Source organism: Formica exsecta, unplaced genomic scaffold (genome assembly GCF_003651465.1).
Source record: "Formica exsecta isolate Colony F162 unplaced genomic scaffold, ASM365146v1 scaffold363, whole genome shotgun sequence".
NCBI lineage: Eukaryota > Metazoa > Arthropoda > Insecta > Hymenoptera > Formicidae > Formica > Formica exsecta.
In genome coordinates this window covers 1,135,388-1,153,726 of record NW_021850877.1, presented here as the reverse complement: position 1 = coordinate 1,153,726, position 18,339 = coordinate 1,135,388, and the positions used below count along the sequence as shown (strand labels likewise).

At 36.0% G+C, this 18,339-nt stretch overlaps 2 protein-coding genes across 18 annotated transcripts in view; one reads left to right on the top strand and one right to left on the bottom strand.

Moving 5' to 3' along the window:
- Positions 1-18,339, top strand: part of LOC115238945 (5-hydroxytryptamine receptor 2A-like) — a 110,393-nt gene that overhangs the window by 40,204 nt on the left and 51,850 nt on the right. The window contains exon 1 of one of the 17 annotated variants that reach the window (XM_029813174.1): positions 17,527-17,922. The exons of the other annotated variants lie outside the window; for them this stretch is intronic. The gene's annotated coding sequence lies outside the window, so the exon portion shown is untranslated. Of the gene's footprint in view, positions 1-17,526; positions 17,923-18,339 lie in introns of those variants that run through there. 17 annotated transcript variants of the gene reach the window in all.
- Positions 1-18,339, bottom strand: part of LOC115238941 (RING finger protein nhl-1) — a 198,264-nt gene that overhangs the window by 141,083 nt on the left and 38,842 nt on the right. The window lies entirely within an intron of this gene.

Here is an 18,339-nt window from a genome sequence, read left to right as displayed (position 1 = left end):
CCCTTGTGCCGCCGTCGAAAAAGTCAACGAGCGAATACGATTCCGGATTACCAGATTCTGCTCTTCGCTCGGAACGATTTCGCATAATGGATCGGATGGACGGACGCTCCCGCACGGCCTCTTTTTTCCCTCACCCGCGTTCCATCCTCAGCCTCCTCACCCAAGAGCTACGTCTCTCTACCGGGACCTAAGACCTCTCCGTTTCAATCTCACTCGACATTATTACGTTTTTCATCATGACTCCTCTCTCCGTTAAATTCCGTTCCCATAATCCAGACTCCTCGTCCCCCTCGGTCGAGCGAGAGCTCTCACGATACCGTCTATTTGAGATACCGTGCGGATTTTCAAGTGCCTCGCACAACTGCTTATAGTAGATCGTACTGTGTATGAAAACCCGCGAATCGATGGTTCCGCAGTTTTCGATCTATAATTGACGAGCTGTAAAAAACTATTGAGGATAAAAGAAAGCTAAGTAACGTTGAAACAGAAATGTCAACGTTCAACCGTAAAACTTTATTTTCGTTCATTTCTGCTCTACTTAATAATAATGGCAATTACATTATTTAATAAAGTTTATTGACGGTAATAAAAATTTTTATTTTGTTTTATTCCAAAAACGGACAGAACTTTCCGGTAGACCTGATATATAGTTTATCTTCCTCTGCATTTTTATTCTTAGGATAAAATATTTTCCAAGGATATATTTGCGTACATTTATTTCTTATATATACATATATTACGCCATGTCCTGTTTCAGTTGTTTTTTTAAATAAAACAACAAGATAAGTGGAGAACTTGCTTTATGTAGCGCAGAACGCCGTTTACGTCATAGGAAAACTTCGTTTTCCTTCGTTCCCCCCGCGTTAAGCGCAGATACACGTAGTTGCTGGCGAAGCAGCAAGTTTCCCGTTCAAATCCTTGTAACATCGGTGCATACTACATCTGATGTAACAGTCGTTTCCACCGCTACTTCCCCGGTCTTATCGCAGGAAACGTCGTTTGCGCGACGTCGAAATCGCGCGTATGCGTTTTCACGTGTCAGCGTTACAGTTCGAAGGGCGCAACGGCGGCGTCACGATGCCAAAATGAAGATTGAATGCCCAAATAAATCCACTTCGACCCGGAACCAGCTGTTTCGCACGTATTTTATTCACCCCTTCCTCCCTTCCATCCCTCTCCCCCGCTATACGTAATAAATTCAAGCGCGGAAATTCTTCCTACAATCGCCAAAGCTAATCAATCTATTCGCGAGATATCGTTCGGGATATCGCGGTCGTTCGATATCACGAAATATTTTCTCTAGCGAGAATGATGACCGATAACGATTTTGCGTGCGCGATAGGCATGACCAGATGTATAGCTGCAGCAGATTTTTTTTCTTTTTTTTTTGTTTATCTATCTTCGCGCCGTGACATTTTACTTCGCGTCTTCAAAATACAGTCAATTCGATATATTTGGGAGATCGCGAAAAAAATTAAGCAATTTGAATTATTTGCTCAGATATTACACAATAATAAGCACGCGAATATTTCACGGAATTCGAATTTGAGAGGAACTTACGTAACATTTACGATCTTTCGAAACTCCACGAAGGTTAAATATTATTCTCCTCGCGTATTCTACGCAGCATAAAGTGAGCAGATCGAAATATGCTTTTCATATGCAAGTTAAATGTCAATCTCTCTCTTGATTTTTTGCTCAAGTCCTTAGCTCCACCCACGAAGATCTCCCGAGTAGTGAAACGTGTAGTGAAACTCATCGGCTTTCAATCGTGCGTTTTGCTGATATTGCGAGAGTTTATATCCTTTCCGGAAGCTTCCCATTATGATGGAAAAACATGGTTCTATTTATGAAATACATCTTCCGCTGACATCAAATATCCGAAGACGTCAAAGTAAATTTTCCTTTCTAATTACAACTCCATTCTCTTTCAATATCTTTCATTGCAAACGCTCTCTCGGTTTTTCATCTTTATAAAAGTCTCAACTCACCTTCTTTTCCTTCGAAATGTACACATATATCTTATGTACCTTATGTCTATTATGCTACCGCTTTTACTTGCATTTAAAATTGTTCTATTTAAATCAATGTTTTTAAGAGAATATGTCATATATTACAATATTATCTTGAGATTATCGTTTACAGTCTCTGCGTTTTCACTAAAAATATGTATATATATTTTTAAATTATAATTCCGATTTTCCTAACTTAAAATGTTTATTTTACATTTTATATCTTATAAAAAACACGTTCACAGATTATGTGAGCTCCAAGAAGCTGTTTTATCCAACATAAATCGATTTGCATCACGATGACATGATTACAACTTCATTTATTTCACGCGATTTACCTTAGACGTCGCCTAAAGGGTGATGGGAGGAGGATGAGATCCTATTTTAATCTCTTATCTCGCCGTCTCGTTGAAATAGCGAGTTTAGGAGCAAGAGCATCCGGCGTATCACGGGAGGGGTACAGGGATATCATCATTATCCTCTATCCTGTATGTTCCATCAGTGGTCCTCCCCGCCGTCTTCATTCCGTCTTGAAAATATAAAAGAAGACCCTACAAAGACACGAGAGGGTCGGGCTAACAAGAGGTTCGTAACGAAAGATAATGTTTTCCGGCTTCTAAGCACAAAGGATGATGCCCCGCACGTTGATCCTCGTGCCTGGCAATCCGATTGAGCACCCCGCCATGCTGCCATGATAGATTCACCTAGCACTGTCCTCCGACAAGGACGATGATTATTCCGCGATCTAATAGCACGTCGCGCCGCGTTCTATTGTGTGTCCCTCGGAATAGTGAGACGCGTATTCTCCGTGCATGCGGTCGTATGCACGTACGGGGTGTACGTGAAATGTTTGATCGAGTTGCGGGAATAAAAGAAAAACATTTCGAATACATTGTAAGCGATCCGGTAAAATTTTTATTCGTTGACACGACGACTTTAGTTTTGCTATGCTCGTATTTTTTTTATACGTCTAAAGACGACGTTGTCCCGCTTGTAGAATATTAATCTCGTACTCCGTCTTCATTAAAGTGTAACGGTCGTCTTGGAAACAATATTTATGTTGGCAGTCTCTTTCAACGTTACGTTAGAGAAACGCGAACAATCCGTAGCGAATAATCCGAAAGAGAAAATCTTATATCATGTATTTATGTCATTCAATACGATATATTTTTCGATACTTCCTGACTTCCTTACGACTTTCACGACATTCTCGTATTTCGTTTAGTGCCCCAATTTAAATTGGAATATATTACAGTCAATAAAGTTTGCTTACTTAGATGCCTAGCATATAAATAAGCGCAACTTTTACGTTAAAAATTATATATTTCAGAAATACACCAATTCGTATGCACGATAATCTTCATGCGTATCGATATTTTATTACGCTATCGATTTTAGCAATAACATTCGCATTCGCCAAGTAAATCGGCGGTCGAGAGTATCGCCACTTGTTTTAGCGATTTCTGTGTCAATGCTTTACGATAACTCCCCGTGCTTTATGATTGCGGATCGCTATCGCGATTTTATATCACCCCGAGAAATATGTCCCGAGGGATATTGGTAGCGTCAAATAATACTCGTTGTTTTGCGCGAGCCAAAGAGTTTTAAGATTCAACGAAATGTTTTTGATGCGGATAAAATAGAGAACAATTTTCGAAACATATGTTTCATATTGAAAATTCATAAAAATATTATTCCTCTACGAAATTAACTAAATATATAAATAACCTTTCTATTTTTATTCTATTTATTACTTATATTTTATTATTATGTAAGCACTATCGTCGATTAAAAGTAGAAGAAATATAGTAAATGTGTCATATATATATATATGGTAAATATATCTATATGCACGCTAACGTGTGTACATCACGTAAAGTAGCTTTGAATAAATTAGATCCTGTACGCTCTTCACGCAAGAAGAACACCATGTTAGAGTTGGATCGCGAGCCTAAAGGTACTTGCCGTGAAAGAGAATCGTGTCAGCAAACTTATCACAGAGTCTTCATAACCGTGTTAGGACTTTTCTTAATTATTCCAAGTTTGCTCTAAATTATGGATGCATATGTTCAATATATATATAAAAGCGAAGCAGAGAATATTAATTTTGGCGATCTCGAAATCCTCTCGCGGAAAATTAAATCAACAAATTTCGAATTAACGACCACTGTGATGGAAGCTTGGACTGTTTCTCGTAAATCTGGCAACGTTATAATTACGCCGGCGAAATTCTGTAATATAGCGTTTTTCCAGATGCAATTTGAAGAACAAAAGACTTTTCTTTTTACGACGGGAAAAATCCGAGAAAATATGTCGGTTACCGCGATCTGCCATTACTACACTGTCGACATGGTCGGCGTCGCATCACTCGCAACGAGTGACATTTATGTCTCGGGTGCTTAAAGGCCGGGAGAAAAATCGGCTTCGCTTCGTTCGCGAGGATCGAATGAAGTATAAAAGGACGGTAACGTGATGCTATACGTGGGGCTATTTCGCGCGCGGTTAAAAGAGACGGTGCTTCATATGCTTTATAGAACTTAAGGCTTGATCTCGCGCTTCCTTTTGACGCGAAATCGAAACTTGATAAGAAGAAGATGGAAGTGGCATTGTCTAGATATTATGTTAATACTGAATTGTAATCTACATAAATCTAAGACGTGGCAAAGATGTGGAAAAATGTCAGAGACGGAAGATCAATAATCGAGTTATATCTTTTGAGAATATACGCAACCTTTATAATAAAAATTATAATTTAATTCTAAAGAGAAATAAGAAGCTATTTATTTAATTCAAATGTAATATTATTGCAATACAAAAGTAAATGCGGATTTCATTCTGCATAGTCAATGCAACGAGTAGAGCGAGAAATTGCTGTAATTTACAATATTCATCAGCAAATATTCGCGTCATCTTCCGGATAAGACAGAGCGAACGGCGAAATTCTGCATTTAACTTGCATAAATCATCGCATTTGCGTCGCCATTAACTAAGTCGATTGCAGCTGACCTCTTATACGTTACAGATGTCACAGTTCTGCTTTTGATTGTAGGTCAATTGCGCATTAACGACGTGCTAATCTCAAGTACCCCCGAGCAATTCCAATCCTACATGGTCATAAATGAATTATTTCCTAATATATGTGTTCAATTGTCACGTCGCCGGTCATTAGCGGTTTAAATGCATTTGCAGTAATCTCCAAGCAAATTGTATGTGATTACGTTAATATTTTTATTACTATTAATGATTTAACAACTTAGACAAATATCTTTAAATTTTTTAAATATTTTTTGTTCGAATTATTATATATTTTATTTAACTAAAAATCTTAGAAACAGGTATAATAAAGATTGAATATACTGTGCATTTTGATTTATAGCAGCACTTGACAGGCAAAATTCTTTAATTACATAATAAAGGGTAATGAGACGTCTAATCCTTTCTCGCGAGACTTTTAAAAGCGTAACATGTACCTACAACGTGAAGGAGTAAACTACCAGTGTCGGTCTTTTAGACCACAAATTCCGGACAGCCTGTGTCCTGCGGAGAGAAATTAATGTAATTCTGTGCAAGTGACAAGCACACTGTACCGCGATAATGCACATATTTGTTCTACCCAAAATACAGGCCAGGCTATTCCTGAGGAATAATTGAATTCCCACGGAGCAGTCGCGAGAGAACGAAAATGCAGTAGAAACGCGGTCGGTGATCGAAAGTGTAGCGAACGTATTGTTACCGGATAGCAACCGAAGATCTAATTATCGAGTGATTCTATTTTCGCGAAAATAAGACAGCTTAACGAATAACATTTCCCATTATCCTGAACAAGCCGCAATTCAAGCTGGATATAATCTTTTCATGTCAAACCTGGCCAGTATAAAAGAATAGAATTGAATAGCAGAAAGACAGAGAATCGACAAAATAATAATTTTTTTATCTAAATTCCAATAGAAATAAAAGTAGAAAGTGTCCGTGCAAAAAATGAAAAATACATAACTCTGTGTCAATAACGACGAATAAAATTTCCATATAGAATAACTATTTCAAATGTAAAAAATTATTGTATAATATAATAATGTGACAGAAGAAATATTTTTTCAATAGGAAAAAATTGCAATTAGTCCGTGAAAAGGTCAACGTTACAATATTGAATCATTAGTACGAACTATTCGTGATGAGAAATTTCCTCGAGATACTTCCCAAGTTCATCGATTGAACACTTGAATACCTGAAATATCGCGCGTGTCGTATCTCCTTCACGTCAACGAAATCGAGCGGGTCAATTTGTTCAGTGTTTAACGAGCAAACTTCGATCGCGCTGAAAGATGCAGATCGGTACGTCGGAGACAAATTGATTTCGTGCCTGGAAGATAGCAATCGGCGAGTTTTCCGCTTTTGGGAAATAGACAACACGGAACGCGAACTTTTCGAGCGTAATTTCTCGTATATTCCGTGGAAAGAAGAATTGAAGACGTGGGAATTGTAGATAACTTCGGTGGATCCTATCGCGCCTGGAATAATGGGCCGCGCAAGCATGATGGAAATCATTTTCCGGGAAGTATTAATAATTACGATCGATCGGATATTTATGGAAATGGCGCCGGCGACGACGAAACGCGGCTCTCCTCCCGCCCTCTCTCACCATCGCTTTCTCTCGCTAAGCCGATTGCAAAGTTCGCGACGGCGCGGCGATAGAGGAATTATGGGAAGAAAGCAATAACGACCCCAAGATTTATGATATCGCGCAAAATGTACCTGGCTAATGTTTCCGCGGCGACTGCCTTCCATTTTCTATCTATATTTCGCGCGCGCGAACGCAAGGTGTCTACTAAACATGATAATGTCCATCGTTTTTCTTCTCGAAACGTCGCCCGGCATTATTTCGAGAAAAAATAAATGCGAGTCGATGCTTTTAAAGCGCCGGTCGGTGCTTTTAAGGGGATTTTATTCTCGCGAGATTGTGTGAAAGATGCGGCCGCCGCCGACGCCGCACTTCTTTTACCGCCTTGTCGTCATCGTCCTCTACAAGGCAATCTCATGCATCAATCACGGTAACAAAACCGTGTCAGGACGACGGTAGGCTATTGTTGCTTCTCCGAGAAACTTCGAACTCTTTTTCTGAACTCTTTATTTGATACCATCCAACGTCTTAATACGAAATGCTCGGTATACTCTGTACTTAAAGCCTATGGCATTGGGACGAGGGAAAAAAATTATATCTACTTATCTGTATCGTGTCTCATTCGCAAATGTAATTTAATTGAAATTGAATTTAAGTGTACTTTTACAAACGATACGTATGGTGGATGCATTTGGCGTATAGTACAATGCGCAATCATATGCAACGAGTTGCAGGGGTTAATTACGAGGTTAATTCTTTTTTTTAAGCGATTGAGATATGATTGAAAATTCTTTTGATTAAAATTGGAACAACCCTCGATATCAATCCCATTATTCAAGTTAATTCCTCGGTACCGAATGTTCGATTAACCTCGTTTCTCCTCGTCCCTCAGCTTCCTCTTACCTATTTAGTTCTCACTAACCCTCTACGATCGTATCCCGTCTGCTGTCGCTCGTCTTTCAATCGTTAATTATCTTATGTTGGCTAATAGCATTCTAGGTCGACTATATCGTTAAAATCTTAAATATTTCCTCACGCCCTATACCTTAAATAGCAAAGTGTAGACTAAATTTTCCTGTATAATGAAATATGTATGCTTGTCATTAACGCGGTATTTTTTAATCATATTTATAACGCTATGAAAATAATATGATATGCATGTTTCTTACAAAATAATATTTAGATTTATACGTACATGTACACATACGTAATATATTAAAACACCATAAAAAAAAAATTTTTTTTTTTTTTTTTAGATATTTTAAATACATTTTCAAAATCTCATCAAAAATGCTGCATTTATAAATAAAAAAATCTAAATTTTAAATTATAAATTATGATTGCACATGGTTAAATCATAAATATGGCTACTGGAGCGCAAAAGCTTTGATATAGATATCTGATAAACCATGAAGAAAATTAAATATTACAAAAACCATGCGATTTAATATCTATAATGTACTTTACACTATACGAATGGTATTTATTTCTCTTATATTTATAGTACATATATATTTTTACGTCAAGCGTACAGAGCATATAAATTTTGAAACAGAAATGGTAGAGTGCCCTGAGCATCGTTGAAAAGTATTATTATCACGGAATTCGTGGATATATTACAATAGAAGTGGAAAGAGGTTGATAAAAGGCACAAAATGAATTATGCACGTTCCAAAAGCATGATTGCATTTATATGCATTAAACCGCACTTTCAAGCATGAGCAGCCTATGTAAAGGTGCATTTTACACTAAATGTTTATGTTCTTCTGAGGCACTCGAATCACTTTACAGCTTAATAATAACACGATGTATGTAAAACTTGATAAATAATTAAGAGCATTTATTGTGTCAGAAATTAATGTATAGTGCTTTAAATAAAAGAAGATTCTTACAATTTTGATGCAATTATAGATGCACATATACGTGTGTGTGTGAAACGAATCTCTACAAAGTGGCGTAAGCCCAGTGCTGCGAAATGTCCTAATAACACTTACTTAACATACGAATTCTATTTTTATGTGTTCCAAAATCAAGAGTGCATTGCACGAGATATTATCCGAAAATTTCTTTTTCCACTCGTCTTACAACTACTTTTCCCTCTTTCGACTTTTAATAATTTAATATAGCATCGTTTCTTGAAAGATCTTTATATCACAATTATATACGTGCCACGTTATCTACATTATTATATGCGCGGTATGAAGCGGAAATTATAATGTAGCATATTACGCTAGACTAGCGAAGCGGTAACGTGCACGCACAATGTTGCACGCGGTCTATTGATCCATATTTTCTTATCTCATGCTGTGATTTACAACTGCCACCCTCGCCACAAACGCTAGAACGGACATTATTATCCCCACAGAAAGCCGAAAGATAGATTACTGATGCGAACGCATTTTCGATTCTCCGAGCAAATAAATAATAATTATGATAATCTTATTAAAGAATGCAACAGATTATGTTACAGACAAGTTTCCAGAGTCCTGAACAGCATTACTTGAACTCACATTATATCGTAATAAAAAAAAATAGAAGCTGTGTGATATAAAAAAAAAAATAAAGTTTGATAAACTCGAAACAGAAGCCGTCGATCTCTGTTCTCTGAGCCGTGGACTTAAATTTTATGAAACATTAATGTATACGACCCGCGTAGAATTATTCTGCTATCTCGCCCATGTTGTTTCTATTTCCTTACACCCTATACATCTTCCCATACAAACACGTACATATTTTTCTGGTTTATCGCAATAAGAACTAAAAGCAGGTGTGCGCGGCTTGTAAAAAGCGTTGAGCGAGGAAATCTGGCTTCTTTGCCATGCTCGGCACATTCGCATACAAGTGCACTTACACAAATGTCCTACACGCTCACGTGAATGCGGCTCTCATATGCACTCGTAGAGTTGCCGTTGTAGCAACGAAATCTGCTCGAGTCGGCTCATTCGGCTGCCATAAACCGGGAGTTATAATACGCGCTCGCTCGCTCTCTGCAACTTCATCGAAATATAAAGCTAAACTGATATTTCCTGGCGAGCTTTCCGCTTACGGTGACGGAGATAGTTATGACGTACGTTTATCCGAGAAATATTAAGGAGAGATAACGTATCACTTATCGGGGATCATAACCCTCCGCTCCGAAAACGTCTCATCACGACTGAGCGGATCAACTCGGGAGAGATGGTATTTGAGAGCAGAGAGATGAAGTATTCGGGGCGTTATCCATGGAACCCGTAAAGGGTTCAGCATCCGCGCGAACGTAATTCAAGTTTGTTCCTCTTCCGGGTCAGCGCGCCTGTCTGCACGGAAATGCCACGGAGATACCTCGCGAGGCTCTCGCTCTCATCGCGTAAGAATAGCCAAGTTATATAATTAATGCGCGAAATCAAAGAGAGGAGTCGATCGTCGAAAGAATCTCTTTCCGGCAAAGAGCGATTAATTAAATAGTTCGCGCGATTTAAATTTTTAAAAACTTTCTTTTTTTTTCTCTGCTTTAAATAAAGTGTTGGCAAAAAATACGACGGCGATTTGTTAAAATCTTCGATTATCCTTGAGGGATCTTGCGAATAAAGGATTAAAGTCGAAGAGCAGATTATAATGGGATCTCTCGATTTATGAGGATAGCAAGAGTTATACATAAATAAGCGAGCTTAATCCTTTTTCTTTACTCTTATCTCTCTTTTATCCCTTTATCGTCAAGAAAATTCTTCTAATGTAGATATTACATTTTAAAATTGTACGCTACGTCTCCCGTTGTCAAGTACAATAACGCGATGCATCACAGCAAGATAAATAAAAGTTCTCGCAGAGACGCCGGACGGTAGATGACCTGTAACTTTTTATTAAAAGTTTATTTAATTTGCGACGCAGGACAAAGAATAAAAAAGTCTAGTTAGCATGTATAGTATATTTTGTTTTTGCCCGTCGCGGAAAAAATTCAGTTGCATAATAAAAATGATGCCGTGTAATTCTCCTAAATTAATCTCTGTAGATCAATAAGAATTACTCTGAGAAAAACCTCCATACATAGACGATATTTATCGACGAAACAAAAAATATTTATTATATTTGCGCTATTTAAACGCTGTAATCGGAACACAAACATCATCGATAGTAAAAAATGATGCAAAAATTAAATTAAAGATTGATGCAAAATAATCTCTCGGTGTTTCTGCGAGATAATTAAGTACGAGATTCTTGAGTATTTTATACGCGCGTCTAAAAAGAGAGAAAGCGCGATTATATTCGTCATCCCGACATTTCTGCGAATGTTTCGCACGGATTATCATGAAAAGCTCGGAATTCCAGCATATATGTGTGTCACATAAAATTAGGCGGCTCTACCTTTTTATGATACGTACAGAACCGTAAAAAATTGCAAGGAAAAATGTTAAAGACATTACGTCACTGGTTGGTTACCAATGAGACATACCGTGTTCGTGGAACGCTCTCTCGTCGACATTTTCTACCGAAATGTACTTATATGATTTTATTATTTTACTACATTTCTTTATAATTTCTTGGCGTTTTACGTATAAAAGTCACCGTATATATTATATCGCGTATGAAACTCCTAGGATGTAGTTTTCATAATTTACTTTTTATTACATGAATTTTTACAGTTTACTAAAAAAATATACAATTTGAATGAAAAGAATCTTCTAATAAGTAAAACCACAAAAATTTTATGGAATTTCCATTATTATATATATATTGAATCTCTCATTATCTTTTTTCACCCGCGCGATGCCATAACTCTTCTCGAGAATCCGATATACAATTAGATTCTCCTTATTACACATAGAAAATAATATACATAGCAAAATTGTTTTTATTATTTAGAAAGTATGGATTTATAGATAAATTGAGTTGCCAGGGTGTGGTAATATTATGACAAAGTTGACAACCTCAAAGTTTCCGCTCAATCTACGTGAAGTACACCGTTACGTTCCATCGTTCGGAAAAGCCGAGAGCGTCTTATGCAAGTGGAAACTTCCAGACGGGCAAATTTACAGAAGATTACGACCAAGTTTTTTCATAATGCCGACGTAAAAGTAAGACGGATACGAATAGGGGTATGTAAACCGACCGGCATCTTGCGAGGATTACATCAAAGCGAAATCGCGTTACTGATGCAAACTTGCCTCCGCAAATATTTTCCCGTTCAAAACAACTGCATCACGATGAATAATGCAGTTATAAACAAATGTAAACTCTGGCGTAATTAATTAAATGATAATTAATAAACATAGACGAAATACATGTAATTATACGAGAAATGCAATATGATTAATATTTCATGTTAATGCATAATGAATATGTTACACAGAGCGCGCATCAATATAACGCTATTAAACACTATGCCGTGTAATTGAGATAGACAAACGCGGTAAGGATGATAAATGTATATGAAAGTTTATATCCGGCAATATAATTAGTTAACTGCTTTGAAAGAGAAAATATTAAACATAATTTCTCCAATTTATTTCTGACGCTGAATTTTAAATTACTCTTAATTGATCATTCAATATGTGTATTTCTTTTCTGTAAATATATTGCTTGACGTAATGATCAAATAAATGGAACATTAATGATTTGTTTTTGTGATAATAAAATACATATGATGTTTTTTATAATTAACGTTAAATTACTTTTTAAATAGTATCAAAATTATTTTGAACTTTCAAACACATAATTTTGATTAAATATTGATTAAAAAGATGTTCCAGAAGGTAACGATTTTTTAAATACGCAGAATTTCATTGAAATTTATAAGAAATTTATTTAATATTATATAAAATCTTAAACTATAGAGTTGTAATTAATTCAAGCATCTCTTTCAATCGAATAAAACTCAATCATAATATACCCAATACGCGAAGGGTTTTCTGCTTCTAGCGCGAGAGAAATATTCTCGTAAAGTAAAACGCCCTTCTCGTAAAACGTAAGTGCGCATTTACTCGTAAATGAGACTCAGCTGGCAGCAGCACTTTCGCAGTGAGGCTGTTCTCCTTGGCTCTCAAAGGGCTGAAAGTACACACAAATGTTCCCGACAGACAGGCCAATACTACGATCTCGAACTAATACCACGGAGTGCGCGCGAGGCCATAGAATTTCAGAGAACATTTAATAATCGAGCGGTCTCTGAAAGTTCCGAAGTGTCTGCGATAAACAAGTGCCTCCAATTGATGTCAGTGTAGGAATCCGGTATGGCCAACGAAAGAGGCGAGGTCGAGAAAAAAAGCTTCCGTTGAAATCGCCTCGTTCTCAGTCGCAGATTACTCGACGGAGGAAGGAAACCGACAACTAGTCGCTTTTTCCACATGACGGAATCTACTTGCATGAACTTCCGGAGAATTGTCACGGAGAGAAACGACGGTCAGCTCTGCACTGACCGACAGCGTTTCCGTCGTGCGCGAATACTCCCGCTGCCTCCACACGATTAATCCTCTTCTGCGAATTTCGCGTGGAAAACCAAGCGAGCGTAGCGTACAAAGAGAGTGAGAAAGAGAGAGAAAGAGAGCAAACTCTGACTTTCGCAATCTTAATTCACTCAGTCAATAAACTACGGTCGTTTATTTCGTCTCGATGAGAAAGAAAGGGAGAGAGGGAAATAATATTACCGATGTGTACTTAACGAGCCGGAAGTCTGGTCGCAAAACAATAGCGGGGCTATACGTTATGTCGCCGTAAGCAAACTCCCCGTTTAATACGTGGTTTTAATTAGCTAAAGTATTGTAATTAGTAGTAACGTTATGAACTTGTACTAGTTTGCGTTTACCTTCGTTTGAAGGCTCTTGTGATAAGAGCCCTTCCTTCGATGTTAATTTTCTGATAATTAAGATAATTTTAACGATTAATTAAATGACTAAAGTATAGTACTCAAGTCAGTTCGCGAAAATAAGGTTTACAAATACTTTTTCCAAGTGTTATTGCTTATAATTTGTACTCTAGTATTTGTGATTCGTTGAAAATTACATGAAATACGATTCAGGCATGCTGGCAAGTTTTAATTCATTACGAATAAGCTTTGCTTATAACCGATCTCACCTATCTTGATTAAATACCGCAGTTTGACTCATTTTTCTTCAAAACTAAAAAGAAAGATCAATCTTAATAATAAGTTAACTGATTATTTTTCAGAGCTAATCTTAATAATAAAAAAAGCAATTGAATTAAATTTAAAATATTTCTTTCTAATAAAATAATGTTAAATAAATTAATTTACGTTGGTAAAATCGATTCATATGAAATAAGAAAAAAACAAGGATAGGAAATAATTACTAGATAAAGATATGCAAAATTTCCGAGATAGCGACCAAATATAATATTTTTTAGATTTTCGATTAATCATAGATCTGAAATGTGAATGCTTGGAGGAATCGTGCAGCGGCGTATTACTACATAATGGCACGCATTTTAGATCACCATATAGAATCCTCCGAAGGATTGCCTCGCGTTATTCGAAAACCCTGTCGAAGAGCTAAGTGGCTTTGCGAGCGGATATTGTGAATCTCTAATTTATAACGAAGATGGTATGCAAAAGGAATTTGTATGGCAGTTCACATGGGACCTTCTGCAACGTGTTACATGATAGGTAACTGAAGAATGGCGGCCGTGTGAATTATTTGATCAAAAAATGAGGAAACAGCTTTATCGTAATTTCTGAAAGAATACCGAGGAGCAAGTGCTAATTATTTTCCATTATTAATTATCAAAATAATTTTCTTAATTTTTACATTGCAGCTAATAGAGAGAGAGAGAGAGAAAGAAAAAGTTTTACAAATTTTTAAATTTTTAGATCTTTCTCCAAAGCCAATGATAGCGTTTTAAGCAATTATAAGATACTATTATATAATAAATACATAATAAGAGAGAGTTAAAAAATGTATGATAATTTGCAAGAATTGCAAGCTCCTCTCTTTCTCAGAATTGGGTCACGCCCGTTCCATTTTAACAAAACCGTCGGTTTCTTCCATAATCCCTTCTTTCTGCTGGATTCCCAAGCACAGATATATAACCGTGATTATAAATAGTCCTTTCAGCATTCACAGACCATTGTGGCATTGCTTAAACTGACTCGATGCTCCTTACGGTAAAGTATCTTATTACCGACTTGGTTGTGTAAGTATCTTATTGCCAGTCGTTAAAATGGTTAAGCGTCTCTCACAGAATTTTAATGCAAAGAACAAATAATAATTCGCCGATCTAATGTTCTTTTTTTTATAAATACAGCGCATTATATAAAATTATTTACTAAATTTGTACTAAATATTTTATTAATTTATTGTATTTAATATTTGAAAATTAATCTCAAATATAGTATTACTGAATATATTGGGTTGAACGGAAAGTTCGTTCCGTTTTTTACTAAGAAATGAAAACCGAAAAACGGCACAAACTTTCCGTTCAACCCAATATAATAACTTTGATCTTATTTGAAAGATAATTTAATTCTCTACAACTTTTGTTTCGGTACTTTTGGTTAAAAGACGAATACTTTCCCTGATATTTGTAAAAATGTAAAAAATAACCGTGACCTCAGAGGATTTTGGGCGCTAACTTTTTAAGGAAGCATTTTTCGATCCATGTTTATAGGAAACTTCTTGTTCAGTATTAAATTATCTTTCAAATGAGATCAAAATGATTGTAGTTCGCTCCATGGGTTTTGAAATAAACCAGTTAATAACCAATTTCAAATGTACCGAAAAGTGTTTTTTCGGCTATCGACGGTTATTCGAAAACCTATGGAATGAACTATTGGGTTGAACGGAAAGTTCGTTCCGTTTTTTACTAAGAGATGAAGACCGAAAAAACGGCACGAACTTTCCGTTCAACCCAATATAATCTCACACGATTATTGCTTTAAAAAGATTATAATTTCAAAATGTTCATAATATTAATTAAATAATTATAAATTTTGCAGAAGTTTGTCAAATTTTAATATAAAAGAGAGAATTCAAGAACGCGTGTCCGTACACTTGTAGCTTTCGAAAATTACAATTTTCAGACCCGAGAAACTACACGAACTCGATTTTAAACCCTGCACAAAATAGCTGTTCTCAGTTAGGAATGAATAGTTATTCCGGCATAGCAATGTTCCGATTCTAGAGACACATTTACCATTTCTGAGGCCGCATTACGGCAGAACAGTCGCGTATAATGAAGTGTACATGTGCAATGTAGCGCAACGCCGGCGCCTCTACTCTTGATAACGCTCTTGCATATGTATTTATAATAGATTTCGGGAACACCGCGCGAACATCTCGTATTTTGTAGACCGTAAATGTATACTTGCCTCAATTTACGTCGACTGTAAATCATAACATTGTTGGGAAAAATTGAGAATTATAAGAAACCGCTTACTAACTTCTGATGTCTGACCATAATTACTCTTTTCTACTGAATTTTCCATATTCTATAATTTCTAGACATCTCTCATTAACGATTCTATAAATTATTTATCTTAAAGTCAAAATATGTCATGCTAATTGCTTATTACACTAATATAATATTTATATAATGTTTAAATATTTATATAAAAATAAATTCTGCTTTTCTTGATTATACTAATCAAATTAATATTTTCTATAAGAAATTTTTAAGTATACGCATGTACAACTTACTTATATACAGAGTATTTCAGGAAAAATAATAAATATTTTGGGAGGTTGTAGTATCGATTAGTCTGACAATTAGTAAAAAAATTCATATAAATATGTGTCCCCCTCAAATGTCAATGTATAGCGGAGATATAGCCGTTTGAAATTGGCACGTACAAAGCCATTATAAAAGATATTAAAAAAACGATAAATGACTTATATTGTTTGTATTTATTGACTATTTAAATAATACAAAACGCAAATAATTATCAAATCATTTACAAATAATTTACAGTTCATATTAATATTGTTCGAAAATCACACCGACCCAATCTCAATACATTTTCCAACTCTTGTGATAATAGGACGTGCTATAAATTATTTGTATTTTTGTGCATCATTCAAATAGTCAATAAATAGGAACAATAAATCATTTATCGTTCTTTAATATCTTTTGTAATGGCTTTATACACACTAGTTTTAACCTGCTGTATTTCCGCATCCATGGACAATTGAACATTTATACAAACTTTTTTACTCTAAATAATCGATACTATAATCTTCCAAAATATTTACTATTCCTCCTAAAATATCCTGTATATATAAAGCTAATAGCAAATTTTTTAAGAATTGAAAACCCGATAGTTAATTTTAACAGCTGCAAAGAAACATAGCAAGATTCAAAATATAACTACTGTTAAATGTATGTACTTTTAAATTTATCTAAAATCTAAGAATAAAATGTCTAAATTGAGATTCTTCTTATTTTCAGTGATCAATATTCAACTGTTGCTATTCGAAAGATTTGATGAGTCGACTTTTATTCCAGTCAGCAATATCGTGCAATAATTGTCCGGTAGTGTAAAATTCATGTTTTTTATGAATCAAAACATGTATCGTATGTTTTAATATACAAAAACCATCCTTTTTTTGGTCAAGCGCGTTACGTCGATGTAAAGCTTGCTGCGTAAAAATAGAATATACAACCACTGGTCTGTCGAAATGTTTCGAAAAAGTTGAGTGCATAAAGTTTCCCGCATATATAGATCGTCAAAAAATTCCGAGCACAACGCCACAGGCTCTCCGCGTGTGTCTGCCATTCGTAACATCGACAAAAGTTCGAGAGCTAGTGAGTCGAGAGTACAGCAGCTTTGTGCCTCTTGTTCCCGTACAGCTTTTCATTAAATGCGCGCATCGCCTTATTGTTAGTGGCATACGAGAGAGAGAGAGAGAGAGAGAGAGAGAGAGAATTCTGCGCACGCACAAAATTGGCACGTGTGCACTTAGCGGGATATAAATTTAATGAGTCACACACGTGTCCTGCCTCGCTCTTTTTTCTTTATACGTTTCCGAAATTCGGTCGCGTAAAAGCGACTGCACGTAAGAGTTAGCAACCAGCCGTACGTTCCGCTATCAGTTACAGAGGTGAATTGCAGACGAACCGAGAGATTGCAATGGATGCTGGGCAGCGCGTTGGGAAAATTCGATGAAGCCCGAGAAGCGCGATCGACGAATTGAGTGGAGGCTTGTGAGCGAACGAGCAACGAGCGCGAACGCACGCCTTAACGCGGACACTGCTGCACTGACTTTCGTGCTCGTCGAATTGCATGGTTTCACCCGAAAATCCAATACACTCGATTCTGACGGTCCAATACGCCTCAGTAACTTGAACATGGATCTAGATGGATATGCCGTAAGATCTTCTATTTCAAAGTAGTTTGGCGAGCACGAATTCCAGTTTCAATGACTATCACGCGTTCACTTTAGTTTGATGATTAGAACAAAGACTATTATATAATTATTATACAATTATTGAGATTAGTTGAAAACTTTGAAATTTAGTCGATTGTGCTATAAACTATTTTCGAAGAAATTGATTTTTTATATAAATGGGAAGTGAACTTTATTTTTCAAATAATCTAGTGTCCGGTATTTTGTTGAGCAAGAAAAATGTAACCTTTTAAAATTAATTTATTTGGAAAATTGAGGTCAAGAGTTAACAATCAAGAGTTAACGTTATCAGAAACCATAAAAATGTTTTCACGTTATATCTGTACTGTAAAATTTTTTTTATATGCTTTGTGTCCACTAATTTTATATATGTATATAT